The sequence below is a fragment of the Sminthopsis crassicaudata genome, chromosome 5 (assembly GCF_048593235.1).
Source record: "Sminthopsis crassicaudata isolate SCR6 chromosome 5, ASM4859323v1, whole genome shotgun sequence".
NCBI classification, from domain to species: domain Eukaryota; kingdom Metazoa; phylum Chordata; class Mammalia; order Dasyuromorphia; family Dasyuridae; genus Sminthopsis; species Sminthopsis crassicaudata.
The window spans coordinates 310,228,978-310,245,613 of NC_133621.1; positions in this window are offsets into that span (position 1 = coordinate 310,228,978).

Here is a 16,636-nt window from a genome sequence, read left to right on the forward strand (position 1 = left end):
CTCCTGAGGTACCACCTCACACCTATCAGATTGACTAAGATGACAGGAAAAGATTATGACAAATGATGGAGAGGATGTGGGAAAACTGGGACACTAATACATTGTTGGTAGAATTGTGAATGGATCCAACCATTCTGAAGAACAATTTGAAACTACACCCAAAAGCTATAAAACTGTGCATAACCTTTGATCCAATAGTGCCACTATTGGGCCTATATCCCAAAGACATCTTTAGAAAGGAAAAAGGACCCACATGTGCAAAAAAGTTTGTAGCAGCCCTTTTCATATTGGCGAGGAACTAGAAATTGAGTGGATGCCCATTAGTTGGAGAATGGCTGAATAAGTTGTGGTATATTAATGTTATGGAATATTATTGTTCTATAAGGAACAATCAGCAGGATGATTCCAGAGAGACCCAGAGAGACTTACATGAACTGATGCTAAGTGAAGTGAGCAGAATTAGGAAATCATGTTACAAGGCAACAAGAAGATTGGGTGATAATCAACTGTGATAGAAGTGGCTTTTCACAATTCCAATAGACTTGTGATGGAGATGCCATCTGCATTCAGAAAGAGGACTATGGGGAATGAAAGTGGATCACAGAATAGTATTTTCACCTTTTTTATTGTTTGCTTACTTTTTTTTTCTTTTTGATCTGATTTTTCTTGTGCAGCATGATAAATGTGGAAATATGTTTAGAAGAATTACACATGCTTAACCTATATTGAATTATTTGCTGTCTTTAGGAGTAGCTAGGGGGAGGGTAGTGAAAAAAAATGGAACACAGGGTTTTGCAAGAGTGGATGTTGAACACTATACTTGTATTATTTTGGGCTGTCATCAAAATAAAAAGGAAAGAAAAAATTATGATTTCAAAAAAGGCTGGAAAAACATACATGAACTCATGCTAAGGGAAATGAACATAAACCAGAGAACATTGTATATAGTAATAATGAGGTTATGTGATGATCAACTATGAAAGATTTAGCTTTTTTTCAGCACTGCTGTGATTCAAGACAATTCCCGTAGCCTTGAGCTAGAAAATGACATCATCATCCAGCAAGAGAAAACTGAATGTGGATCAAAGAACAGTATTTTCACTTTTTTTGTTTATTTGTTTGCTTTGTTTTTTCATGTTTTTTCCCCTTTTAGTCTAACTTTTCTTGTACATGATAAATATGCAAATGTTTAGAAGGACTATACATGTTTAACATATTGAATAATTTGCTGTCTTGGAGAGGGGACAGGTTGGGGAGGGAGGGAAAATTTAGAATACAAATTCTTACAAAAATGAATGTTGTAAATTATCTTTACATATATTTAAATTTAAATCATGAGCTTCCACTTGCTTAATTCTAATTTCTAAGGATTTTCTTCAGTGAGCTGTTGTATCTCCTTTTCCATTTGGCTAGTTATACTTTTTAAGGCATCTTTTTTTTTTCTTTAATGAATTTTTGTGCCTCTTTTCCCATTTGGCCTATTCTGTTTTTAAGATGTTATTTTCTTCAAATTTGTGTGTGTGTGTGTGTGTGTGTGTGTGTGTGTGTGTGTGTGTTTCCTTTTCCAAGTTATAGACTCTTTTTTCATGGTTTTTTTGCATCATTCTCATTTCTCTTTCCAATTTTTCCTTTATCTTTAGACTTAAAAAAATTGGGGGCTATTCCATGGCTTGAAAGCAATTCCCATTTTTGTTTGAGGTTTTAGATGCATGAATCTTGACTTTGTCATCTTCTCCTGAGTATGAAGTTTTGATCTTCCTTCTCACTAATGTAATTCTCTATGTTCAGAATTATTTCTGTTGTTTGCTCATTTTCAAGCTCATTTCTTTACTTTTAACTTTATGTCAAAACGAGGTGTGCTTCCTAAGTGGAAAGAGCACTTCCCCAAAGGTCAGGGTTTTGTGTAGCTGTTTTCAGAGGTAATTCTGTGAACCCGTAAATTTTTGGCTCTTTCAAGATGGTAAAATCTAGAGAGAGATGTGTTTACTATTCTCCTGTTCTGTGCTTTGTGAGTGACCATAGGCACTCTTTTCAATCCTGGAATTGTGACCAGGGTCCCTGCTCCCCTGCTGCGAAAAACCTCTATTGTATTAGTGCTATTCCTCTCACTGGGACTAAGACCTAGGACTTGGTACCAGCAAAGAAACCTTTGTAAATCTTTCTGATCCGTTGTTTGTTCCCTTAGTGTCTAGGTTAAGAGGACTGAAAAACACTACTGCTGCCTCTGATGCAGTCACTCTGAGACCTGAAACTTGTTCCTGGTTTGCTGGATCTAGGCTGTGCTAGTATGCCATGTCTACAGGGAGCTTAGAGTTCCTCTCTCAGCCTGGTACAACAGACTTTCCTGCAACCTTCTAAGTTGTTTTAGGCTGCAAAATTGTTTAACTCCATATTTTTCTGGGTTCTGCTATTCTAGAATTTGTTTGAAGTTATTATTTAATGATATTTGGAGGGACCAAGGGAAAGCTCAAGCAATTCCTTGCCTTTACTCCATCATCTTGGCTCCATCTCCCTCAAGATGACTTTCTAAAAAGGATTTCTAAAATGCCTATGTTAACCTCTGGCCAGACTCAGAGTTAATGACGATTCTCATTTCTAAACTCCATTTTTCCTATTTCCTAGTAATAGAATAAAACAAAATAAGACACTAGAGATGAGACAGAGAAAGGCAAGCTTCTATGTGCTGGATCTGAATGAGGAGCGCGAAGGCTGATCATAATTAACTTTGAAGGACTAGAGTCTTGAGAAGTTGTAAATGGAACATCTGTGAGACTCTCCTTTGCTTGGGTACTGACACCTCCGCACTGGCCTTGGAAAATGCCCATTGAACCCATTCAAGGCTCCTCAGTACCACTCAAAGGCCACTTGTGGAGCTTCAATATCATTTTGATGAGAGAAGAGCTCCTCATTCAAGCAGCACTTATTGACTTCCAGGAGCAAAGATTGTCAGGAGCTGGGCCAAGCTCAGGGCAGGCGCAGTCAGGAGGGAGCTCACACCTGCTAGGAAGAGCAGCTTGGCCATGAAAAGAATTTCAGCTTGATTTCTAGAGTTTCTCCTTTTATGTGGCTTCTTGGCTATTCTCCAGAGGGGCCAATGGCACAGAATGAGTAGTTTATTCTGGTCAGAGATAACAGTCTAGGGAAATGAGGGTGACATCCTTCCCTTGGGCTCCGGCTGGTTAACCTATGCATTTTACCTCTTTTTGCCCCACTCATATAATTTACTAATTTCTTTGTTCATTCATCAAATTTTTATTAAGTAGCTACTGTAACATACAACTTTAAATTTACAAAATGCTTTATTTGATTTTATCTTCACAAAAATCCTGTAAAGTCAATATAATTATTATCATCTCCACTTTATAGATAAGGAAATTAAGGCTCTATGACTTACCCAAGATCACATGGCTAATAAGAGGTTGGCTTTGAATTCATATTTTCCTGATGCAAGTGCAGCGATCTAGCCACTCACTGTACCACCCAGTCATTATGTACAGGATATTATAATAAGCAGCAAAAGAAATGCAAAACCGACTTAAAGGTTGATTCTGTGTTTCAAATAACTTATAGCCTATAGGGATTATAAAATTTAGATCAGAAAGGGTTAATGCCTGCTTCAGTGACTCCCATTCTCTTTATTGGAAGGTGGAGAGAGGGGGAAAAGGAGGAGATTCAGGACTATGATTTCATCCATTTGAGGAAGTCCCTGTGATGAAACCCTTTCCACCAATTTTGTTTAACACCTGAAATGCCTTTTGTAATCTTAGAGTTTCTCAAAAACTAAGAGCTTGGGTGACTTGCCTAGGGCCATACAACCCTTAGTGCTTATATATACTTGTAGAATACAAGTGAGTCTAGCTCAATACTTTCATTTTTATGGTAGAGGAATGAATCCACAGTCCATAGCTTCCGGATATAAAGAAATAAGAAGACTTTGGGGAAGGAAAAATTCAAAAATGTAACTTTAGGCTGCATTGACTGGTAATGTGTCCTGGCCAAAGGATGTTTTTCCAAACCAGAATTCCCATTCTTTTTTCACATCAGCACATTTGAAGAGAGAAATTGATAAGCTGGATCATATCCCAGGATAGAACTGCCAGAATGGCCCCCCAAAAGATTCATCAGACAATAGATGTAGAACTGTAAGAGACTTTTTAGATATTCATTTCCTTTTTCCCCCTCAATAGTGTTTTATTTTTTCAAATACATATAAATATAGCTTTCAACATTCATTTCTGTAAGATTATGTTCCAAATTTTTCTCCTCCCCCCACCTGCCCCCTCTCCAAGACAGCAAATAATCCAATATGTTAAACATGTACAATCCTTCTAAACATATTTCTATATTTGTCATGTTATGCAAGAAAAATCAAAACAAAAGGGAAAAAATCCTGAGAAAAAAGCAAACAAACAAAACAACAACAAAAAAAGGTGAAAATACTATGCTTCACTCCATATTCAGTCTCTATACTTTTCTCTCTGGATACAGATGGTATTTTCCATCCCTAGTCTATGGAAATTGTATTGGATCACAGCATTGCTGAAAAGAGCCAAGTCTATCATAGTTGATGATCCCACAATGTTGCTGTTTCTGTGTACAAAGTTCTCCTGGTTCTGCTCATTTCACTCAGCATCAGTTCATGTAAGTCTTTCCAGGACTCTCTGAAATCATCCTGCTGCTCGTTTCTTATAGAACAACAATATTCCATAACATTCATATGCTATAACTTACTTAGCTATTCCCCAACTGATGGGAATCCACTCAATTTCCAGTTCCTTGCCACTACAAATCACAAACATTTTTACACACACGGGCCCTTTCCCTCTTTTGATCCTTTGGGGTAGGTCTTTATTTTCAATGCATTCATTTTAAAAAGAGATTGTGAATTTGACCAAGGTCACAGAAATAATCTTCTGACTCCAAATCTAGTCCTTTCTGGTGAAGGAACAGGCAATTTTAGCATGAAGTGCAATTCTCTATGAAATGAGAGATCATTGCTACCTTCAAGTTTTAAAAAACTATCATGGGAAAGAGGAATTCACTTGATTTTGTGTCACCCCTTAGATCAGAACAAGACAAGATGGATAGAATTGACAGCAACACATTTCATCTACTACAACATGAAGGAAGCTTCCTCAGAATGAGAGCAATTTTCAAACAGGAATTATTTTTAAAAAGCAAGGAGAAAAGTTTTCTCAGTCATGTGAGGTGATGGACTAGACACTTTCTCGAATTCCCTAAGACTTTTCAAAACTCTCCAAAAGAGAAATTATGCACCAAAGATAAAACAACTTTGGCTGTTTCTATGGTCTAGGAACTTCAGAATACAAAAGCAATTTAGAAAAAGAGAGAGAGAGAGAGAGAGAGAGAGAGAGAGAGAGAGAGAGAGAGAGAGAGAGAGAGAGAGAGAGAGAGAGAGAGAGAGAGAGAGAGGGAGAGAGAAAGATGGAAGGGGGAAAACACTGACTGCCCATAAGCTCACTCAATACCCCTCTACAACCTTCCATACTACCTAAAGCTAGCCTACATTAGCAGACCCAAGCCCAAAATATAGATTTAGCTCAAAACCCATCATTGGATTTCACCCCCCCTCTCTCTTTTATAATAGCATAAAGACTCCCAATCCAGGCTGAGAAAATTTGCTTAGGCCTTGACAACCAGCTTACTCACATCCTTCCAGGAGCTAAAGCCTGCCATGGGCTTCAGCCCAGAAGCACCAGTCCTGTAAACTGCTGGTACCAGGGAAAGCAGATTCTTAACTGTCAGGATCAAGCCTGAGAACTAAGGAATATAGGGAGTGAAATGGGTCACCAGGTAAAACACTATGCACATTTAGGGATGTAGGCAGCACTCCATCAAGCCTGAAGGAAGAGCACAGGATCCAGGTGGGGCCAGTTCTGATCACTCAACTTGTTAAGATCAAGACCTAGGTTGGTGAATCATGAATTGCTCAGTGTGAAAGGGAAACTGAGACATCTAGCGTCCAAGCAAATCACAATCAGAGGAGAGAGTCAATAAGTGAGTGATATGGAAAATAAAAGGAGGAGGGAAAAAAGAAATTTCAACCTTGAACATAAACAAATAAATCAACAAGAAAACCAGTAATAATAGAAGGAAATATGACCTCCAGAGCTAATAAATTAGAGTCAGGCACCTATGAATAAATATTACAAAACAAAGGGAAATGATGTAACACAATGAAATAGAGGACCCTGTGGAATGTGAGAATGTGAAACAACAATATGGTGTTTTTGAATGGTGTAAAAGAAAAATGAGAAGTATGAGAACAGAATTTATGTTCTGAACAGAAAAAAATGAATAAAAATATAAATAGAATAAAAAAATAATTTTCAATGGCAAACCTCATCAAAGAAACAAAAGAGACAACAATAGATTGCGAGTGTAAATGCAAAAAATAGAAATGAAGAACAATGTAGAAGAAAAGAAACAAAAAACAACATTAATAGGAAATATGCTCACTATGCAAGCAAAACGTGGATCCTGAATATAGGGTGCATAGAGACAGCTTAAGGCTTATAGGTCTCCCAGAAGATAATGACAGAACAAAAAACCTTAATAATATAAAGAAGGAAATAAGAAAAGAGAACTATCCAAAACTTCTATAGAAGAAGGAAGAGGAAGAGGAGGAGGAGGAGGAAGAGAGGAAGGGAAGGAAAAAAGGGAGGGAAGGAGAGAGCAAAGGATGGAAGGAGGGAGAGAGAGAAAAAGGAATGAAAGAAGGAAGGAAAATTGAAATTGCTCAAATTGAACAGTTTAATTCAGAAACATTAAGTTAAGTAAGCCACTAGGACAAAAACATTTAAATGCAAAGGGAAAAATTACATTTGAATAATATAAGACTATTCCGTGGGATCCCTTTCCAAAGGGAATCAATGGATTCTTTCCATTGATCAAAACTGAAATACTGAAATATTGAAATTGAAATATTCTACTGAATATTTGAAATATTGAACTATTAAAATACAATGAGTATTTCCCCCTTTGTTTCTAGAATATTAGGGAAGTTTTCTTAATGTGTCTCTTGAAGAATGCTATCCAGGCTCTTTTTTTGGGCATGGCCTTCACATAGGCCAATACTTTTCAAATTGTTTCTTCTGGATCTATTTTCCTGGGTTGGATATTTTTCCAATAAGGTAGCTCACATTTTCTTCCATTTTTTCATGGTTTTTAGTTTGTTTGACTGATTCTTACTATCTCATAAAGTCATTAGTTTCCATTTGCCCTGTTCTAGTTTTTAATGTGATTTTCTTCAGTTAGCTTTTATATCTCTTTTTCCATTTGGTTAATTCTACTTTTTAAGGAGATGTTTTCTTCAGTCAATTATTTTCCTTTTCCAAGCTGTTGACTCTCTCATGCATACCTCTCATTTCTTTACTGAGCACTTCCAAGAAGCCTCTGTGGACTTGAGACCAATTCACATCACTCTTCGAGATTTCCTGTATGGACATTTTGTCTTCATCTGAGTCGGTGTTTTGATCTGCCCTGTCACCATATGTTCTTTTCTATTTCTTGCTCATTCCTTTTTCTTTTGTTATTTCCTCTTTTTTAACTTTTATGATTGATCTCTGCTCCTGGAATAAAAAAGGTGCTATCCCAAGATTCCTGTGAAGCTCTGAGCCTTGGTGTTTGCAAGGGGTACATTTACCTGCTCTTTTCAGGAAATTGCCTTTTCAGTTTGCCTCCTGAGCTAGGATTGGAGGATGCCCCACTGATCTATTCCTTTATTGAGGCAGGACCAAAGTCTTAGTTGATGATTTGCTATTATTTAAACCCTCTCACTAGCTTTCCCAGAGAGTGTTTGAACTGGGCTGACCACCCTTTTTCACCCCAGTGAGCCTGACCTTTCTTAAAGTTTTTTTCAGTCTATCTTGGATTGTAATTTCATTCTGTCACACTCTGTTTAGAGGCTTGGTTTCATGTGTTTTTTCAAGGAAACTGGGAGAGCTTAAGCAGCTTCCTGGCTTTACTCCATCATCTTGATTCCATCCCTGGAAGTCTCTATAACATTATTCTGTACCCATCATCATAAGAAAAATGAGGAAGGAATGAAATATCATGTTCCAAAGAGCATCAGACCTCAAGGCAGTTAAGAGTAACCTATCCTGAAAATCTGAGCTTAGTCACATAGGACCAAAAATGGAAATTCAATAATGAAGAAAAATTTGAAACATTTTTTAGAAAAAAAAAAGATTATTTGCTTCGTGAACACCTCTGATAATAGAATTTCAGGAAGAGTGAATAAATGCAGACAATGGCAACAACAGAGTTACCATGAAAAGACCAGTGAGACTTTTTTTCTAAAGGTGGACAAGAGGACAAGCAGGATTGAAGGTGAAAATCTTGTAAAGTTAGCAGTGAAGATTTAGACAGAAGGCATTATGGATAACTTAGTGACATCCACCACCACCATCCCTCACACACACAGGTGAATGCTTCTTTTTGTAGGACTACTTACAAGATGGGAGAGTATATGGGGACCAGAGCAGAGGGATAAAAAGGAATGAGTAATGTGCTGGAGTCTACTCTAAGGATAGCAATGAAGGGATGGTAATGTATATAGTTTCAGAAAGAGAAAAGCCTATGGGGAAGTTGGTGAAGATGAGAGGGTAAATATTTGAAAGGAAGAGAAAATAGTAAGTCCTTGCTTAGGAGATGGAAGGAGTTCCATTGATGAATGTTCCTATGGGTGAAAGAAGAGTAGGATTTTATCCTAAATGAGGCTGGGAGGTAGGGCTAAAAAGTTTACTCATTATTTAAGGTAAGTGGAAAAAGAAATGAAAAAAGGGGATGGGAGAGAAATTTTTGGAGAAAACAAGTACCTGGACAAATAGGAAAGCATGAACTAGGAAAGAGTATGTATGAAGAAATATATCAAGAAAAAAGTCAACAAGAGAGGGAATAGATTGAGTGTGGTGAAGGAAAGGGGGAAGAATTCTTCTTTCTGATACCTATTTGACTTTGTTCTGAAAGTGGCACAAGGGAAAGGGGGAAACCATGAGAAAAAAAAGTAGAGGTAGAAAGCACCTAGAGACAGAGTTTATAATGGAAACCTTGGAAGCTTTAACTGTATGAAGAATACAGAGAAAAAAGAGGCCAGATGCTTATAGAGGTCATGAATTAAAGAATGAGAGTAGTATAGAGTAAAGAGAAAGAAAAGTGGATGATGAAAATAGTGAAAGAAATCCCTTTTGAAAGGGGGCTCAAAAATGAAATAAAAAAACTAACCTTCCAAAACACATAAAACACACAAAACTAATATAGTTTCGATTACAAAGCAGTTTTAAGGAAACAAACCAAAAAAACCCTACATAAATAATCAGAGAAATATTGAGTGCTCATGGCGAAGTCATGCCTATATATTAAAAATGAATGACAATGCTACAATATTAATTTACACCTTTAATGCTATGTCAATCATATTACTAAAAGGATACTTTGCAGAGCTTAATAAAATAATAATGAAAATCATTTGGGAAAAAAAGATCTAGAAAATTAGGGGAAATTCTGGAAATAGATAAGAACAAAGGAAAAATAACACTTCTAGATTTCAAACTATATTTTAAAGCGGTAGTCATCAAACTATCTGGTATTGATTAAAGAATAGAGTAATAACCAAATGAAATAGAATAAATAAGGGAGATTCAGAAATAATAGAACTCAAAAATCTAGTATCTTAAACTGCTGTGAAAAGTAAAGTAGTCTGGTAGAAAATAGACTTTGATCAACACTATATGCTACATTCCACAATACATTCTAAAAGGATTCCTGACCTTAATATTAAATATCACACTATAAAAAATAGAACAGAAAAAGATAATATAGCTGTTAGTTTTTTGTTTGTTTCTTTGTTTTGTTGAGGTAATTGGAGTTCAGTGATTTGCCTACAATCACACAGCTAGGAAATAATAAGCGTCTGAGATTAAATTTGAACTCAGGTCCTCTTGACTTCAAGGCTGGTGCTCTATCCTCTGTGCCATCTAGCTGCCCCAAGATAATATACTGTTAATAGATATAGATAAGACATGTATTTTTACCAAATAAGAGATCATTTTTACTAAATCAAGAGATCAAAATATAAAATAGATAAACTTGAAAACTTGGGAGAGCTTCCACAAAGAGGGCATTAATGTCTCTAAGAAGAAAAAGTAGTCCAATGAGGAAAAATATTTCTATCAAATTTTTCTTATATGAGCTTGACATTCAAGATAGGTAGAATAGATAGATGGATGTACAGATAGACAGACAGACAGATAGACAGTCAGATAGACATAGATAGATAGATAGGGATGGATAGATACATAGATATGTAGATAAAACACACATTATGTGTTCATATGTACATTTAAATCATCTTAGAAATATTTTGAGATTCACCTAGCACAATAAAATACCAAACACTAAGTTCCTTTCTTGAATTAAACTGTCAAGCATTCCAAGTCTGTTTCAGAGAGCACAACTCTGTTGGGCTGGCCACATCGTTCGAATGTAATGTTTGTTTGCCAAAAAGATTATTTTATAGAGAACTCATATAAAGCAAGTACTCACAAAATGCAATAAATAAATAAATAAAAGTCCAAAAAAATTTACAATGACACTCTCAAGGTTTCTCTTAAGAATGTTAGAATCAATTGTATGACATAGAAGACACTAGTAACTGACTACCCAAAATGGCATACCCTTATCAGAAAACTTCTGTGCTCTATGAGCAAAGCAAAATTGAATTAGCTTAGAAGAAACTTGAGATGCACAAAGTTAAAGAGTCCACCCCAAGTGAAAAAAAGGTTGCCCACTATCACTATTACTATTCAATATTGTATCAGAAATGTTTGCTTTAGCAATAAGAGAAGAAAAATAAATTAAAAGAATTAAAGTAGATAATTAGAAAACTATCACTCTTTGCAGATGATAGATTGCTATACTAAGAGAATTCTAGAGAATCAACTAAAAAGCTACTTGAAACAATTCACAACTTTAGCAAAGTTGCAGGATACAAAAAAATCCACATAAATTGTCCACATTTCTATGTTACCAACAAAGTCCAGCAGCAAGAGTTACAAAGAGAAATTCCACTTAAAGTAACTGTAGATAATATAAAATATTTGTCTACTTGCCAAGACAAAATCAGGAACTATATGAACACAAATACAAAACACTTTCCATCCAAATACAGTCAGATCTAAACAATTGAAAGAATATCAAATGCTCATGGACAGACCAAGCTAATATAATAAAAATGACAATTGTACCTAAATTAATGTACTTATTCAGTGCCATACCAATCAAATCAAACTGCCAAGAAATTACATTATAGAGCTAGAAAAAAATAACAAAGTTCATCTGGAAGAACAAAAGGTCAAGAAGTTCAAAGGAATTAATGGGGAAAATGCAAAAAAAAGTGGTCTAGCTTTACCAGACCTAAAATTATATTATAAAGCAACAGTCATCAAAACCATTTGTTACTGGCTAAGAAATAGAGTAGTTGATCAATGGAATAGTTTATGTTCACAAGACACAGTAATCTATGACTACAGTAATCAAGTGTTTGTTAAATCTAAAGGCCCTCGCTTCTGCAATAAGAACTCATTATATGACAAAAATTACTGGAAAATTGGAAAATAATATGGCAGAAATTTTGGCATTTACCAAAGGTTAACATCCTATACCAAGAAAAAGTAGAAATACTTTCATAATTTAGATGTGAAGAGTGATACCATAAGCAAATTAGAAGGAAAGAATTTATGGCCAAAAAACTAAAAGTACATTATGAAATGCAAAATGGATAATTTTTTTTATTAAGTTAAAAACTTTTTGTACAAACAAAACCAATGCAAACAAGATTAGAAGGGAAGCAGAAAACTGGGGGAAATTTTTTGTATTCAAGGGTTCTGATAAATGCCTCCTTTCTAAAATATATGGAGAATTAACTCAAATTTATAAGAATACAAGCCATTTTCCAATTGATAAATGGCCAAAGGATATGAATAGACAATTTTCAGATGAAGAAATCAAAACTATTTCTAGTCATATAAAAACATGTTCTAAATCACTATTGATCAAAGAAATGCAAATTATGTCAACTCTGAGGTACCACCACATACCTCTCATATTGGCTAAGATGATAAGAAAAGATAATGATGAATATTGGAGAGGATATAGAAAAACTGGAATACTAATACATTGTTGGTCAAGTTGTGAACTGATCCAACCATTCTGGAGAGCCCAAAGGGCTATCAAACTGTGCATTCCCTTTAATCCAGCAGTGTCTTTATTGGGCTTGCATGCCAAAGAGATCATAAGAAAGGGAAAAGACCCATGTGTGCAATAATATTTATGAAAGCATTTTTTATAGTGGTAAGAAACTAGAAACTGAGTGGATGCCAATCAGAATGAAATGCAATATTATTGTTCTATCAGAAACAATCATCAAGATAATTTAATAACAAGAGTAATGAAAATTAATACCACCCTGAGGTTTTACCTTGTACCCTACAAATTAGCAAAAAAAATATAATAAAATCATTGTTGGAGGTGTTGTGGAAAGATAGACATATTAACACTGTTAGTGTGACTGTAAAATTTTATAACCACAATAGAAAATAATGTGAAATTATGCAAGTGACTAAAATGCTCATATGTTTTAAACTAGAGATTGCATTATTGGAGTCTCTTGCACCTCAATGAAGTAATTAATAAATAAGAAAAAGTCCCTATACACTCCAAAATATTTATAGCAGCACTTTTGGGAATAGCTAAGAATTTCAAATATCCTGCTGAATTTAAACGTGCTTAATCTATGACAGCCTAAACTCCTCTCTAGATTCAGAGTTAAGCACCATCATGTATTGCTCCCTGATGACCATGGACAAAAATTATTTCTTTCCTGTTCAACATGGTGGCCAATTTGGGATTTGCCCATCGGTGGTGTACTTCATTGGTCCATCCTATATCCAGAATTTCTGCTTCATATCACAAAAGCAGAGGATGCAGAGAGGGGAGAAGGGGACTTTAATGATCATCTAGTCCAAGTCTCTTGTTTTACACAAGAATTTGCTCAAAGTCTCAAAAGAAAAGCAAGGGGGAGTCCCAACTAGAACCTGAGGTCTTTAACTACACAGAGAAAACTGTTTCTGCTCTCTTAGTCAATCAGAAAACTTTATGATGACTTGGAAAGCTAGCCAGTGGAATAGCAGAATGTTTTGGTCTGATGGACTTGGGTACCTCCTATTTATCAGGCTGGCTTGCTTCTTTTTGTGGGATGTACTTACTTCCCCTAACTGATTCCTCATTAGACCCTTGTGATGAAGGTTATAGCAAAGACAATTAGCCATAGAGTCCTAAAGAGCCACTTCATGGGTTATAATGACCACATTCTACACAAATTATTGCATAATTAATCCAATTCTTCTTTACTATGCTATACTAGAGAATCAAATGTTTACCATCACTTCAAAAAATTAGAATATTCCAGTTCAATTAAAGAAAACTCCCAAACTCACATGCGATACTTATTTCTTTACCACATCAAAGAACATGACATTTTAATGTGGTGTCAGAGAAAGGAGAGAGTAATGGGTTCAAAGTCAGGAAAAAGCCATGTCCAATTGAGTGTATAATCATGGCTAAGTCATAGTTCTCTGAGTTTCAGTTTTCTCCCCTGTTAAATGGTGGTTTATGTGATTATGTGGCACAACAAACTCATAGGTTTATGAAAAGAAGGAGTACTTTGTTAAAGAGCTGTGGAATTATGAGCTATTATTATTTCAGCCTTTTAGCCTAAGCGGTGGATACAGGTGAGCCCTTGATTAGATCCACAGGTCATCTGGACGCTTATAGCTGTGAGATGCATTAGGAGGGGGCTCTCCAGCACTAAACTTCAGCTCTTTTTTAATTGCCTGCCTCCCTTCCCTTGATGTTGACCTGGAGTGAGGCCATTTAGAAGCTATTAATTGCCCAGAAAACCTTTCTGGTGCTTCAGGAGAAGAGGCTCTTCTCTTCAAGCTCAGGCCAGGGGTGGGAGAATGATGAAGCATACCAACATCAATATCCCAAATCATTAACAAAAGCAGATCCTCCACTGGGTACCCAGGGAGTCAGAGCTTATTCACTCAGAAATCTATCATACCTGAGCAACCTGTCAAATTACTTCTATGACAGGTTCAGCTCTCAAAAAGACCTGCAAATGAGAAAACACCAGTAATTTGTCAGGCCAACTCCATTTCCAAGGTTTCTCATGGTAATCACCTCAGAAGTTAGAAGCCTTATGGTAGTGGATAATTGATTTAAGAATTCCATATTACCAAAGAGGCCAAAAGCAGAGAGGTCATTGGATCAATGCCATCGAGGTCAGAGAACCTAAGTTTGAATCCTAACCTGCCTCAGACAATCAATAACCATATGACATTGGGAAATCATTTTACTTCCCTCAGTCTGTTTCCTCATCTGTAAAATGGTCATAATATTAGCACCTCCCTCATAGAATAATTGTGAGGATCAAATGAAATAACTTATGTAAAGAAATTTATAAACACCCTTGTACAAAATTAATGGAACTACCATCATTTAGAATTTCCTGTTTAAAAGCTGGGGCAAGACAATTGACCCTGCTAGGACTTGGTTTCCTTATCTATAAAGTTAAAGGATAAAACTCAAATGATCTCTATGGTGTTCTCTAAACCAAAGACTTTAATTCTATGAATCTATGATGTATTTCTGCAAAGAGAACAAAATGCTCAGAGAAGAAAATACATCTTTCTCCTGGAGTAATTCACAAGATATAAGTATCATGTTGGGTCATGGGGTCTCATCTGCATTAAAGGAGATATTTTGATTTCAGCCAGAAGTAAACTGATGCTGGAATATAAGAAACATGTCTCTCTCCAGCATCTGTAGAAGATGGATAGAAGGATTCAACAGCATGTCAACATAAATCTCATTGGACTCATCTGGAGTCAAATTGTCATTAAAGGTCACAATCTCCTGTTGATATGAATGACAAATCCCAATGCCTGACACATGGGAGAAACTTTATAAATGCTTAGAGTACAATGTATTAGAGATTATCTAGCCCAATCTTTTCATTTTACTGATAAGTAAACTAAGATGGAGAAATAGAGAATAATTTGGTCAATATCATACAGTAAGTCAGGAGCCATTGTTTTCTATGTCTAGTCTCACAACTCTGGTTTGGTGCCCACAGACAAGCATTGGGACCCTGGTATTTTCATAACCTTAATATATAAGAGAGTATATGAAATGAAAAGCATCTTAATAATCTCTACTGATTTCTGCTGCGGGGCAAAGATTTCATTACAATTAATATGATGGACCTCAGTGTAATATTTACAGATTCACTGGAAATCTAGATAAAATGAACATAAGTATTATAGAACAACTAGACCCCATACCTTAACAATGACTTAAAAAAAACATAACACAACATGTGGAAGACATTCTATTGGGAGGCTGTTAATGCTATCGTAGAGCTCCAGAAGAATGGAATGAATAGGAGCTTTGCAGTACTGAACTATATCCAGTCAAGCCAATGTAACTGGTAAGACAATTGAATGAGTTACACAGCTGGAGCTCTTACAGTCCGCTGAAGCTCTGAATACTCAGGGATATCACTTGAAAATACTCGTGCTCTTCATGGGGTCCCAGTGTAATCTTATAAAGATGCAGTTTCTTGTCTTTATCGATAGCTAAATTTCAAAATTAGTGGATCTTTCTTCTCTTATTTTTTTTACTAATTGTAACCCTTCAATTTATTATAAAACATTTTCTTATTTAGGAAAAAAAGCTGGTGTCAAAATATTTTATAATTTAAAAAAGTGATTATGGATATATAAAGTCATGGTGGAAAATGGTCTTTTGAATACAAACCCATAAAACACTTACCATATTTTCAATTTGCATCTTTTGCAGACCTGAGAACCTATTTTCAGCTTTCAAAATACTACAAACAAAAAGGGTAGTTTTTTTCAATAATAAAAATTGCATTTATAAATGATCTGTACTGGAATATATTAAATCTCCATAAGAGTCAACTATTACCTATCTTACACCTTCTATTTTAATTGTTAATAAAGGGCTACATGACTCAAAAAACCATCTCTCTTCCTCCTTTCTTTCCTTCCCTCCTTCTTTCCACTCTTTTCTCTATCCTAGGACATGACTTGCCTTGTTTAGACCAATGCTGAGCCATTTGCCACACACATGATTGCAGTTACAAAAAACAAACAAACAAATCAAACAAAAAAATTCTAGCCTCCTCTCTCTTTTTTCCATAAAAATGAGCCTTGGCCAATTTTTATAAGGGAAGGTTATCCACTATAGCCATCTTTCATGGAATACCTGGGTACTATATATTTCTGAGTATCCTTACTAATTTTTTTAATCTTCAAGAAATCAGTATTAATAGCTGCACATTCTTGACCTAATTCTGATTAACAGCAAGTTATATTCTTCAGCTTATAATAGTTTATTCCTGAGGAGTGAAACCCTATAATCTATAATCCACTATGCTCATTAAATAGCTCTCATTTCAGTAAAGCAAAACTGTATACTTATTTCCTCCTCCTTCCTTCCAGTTTTGCTATCTCAACTCTGAACTTGAAAC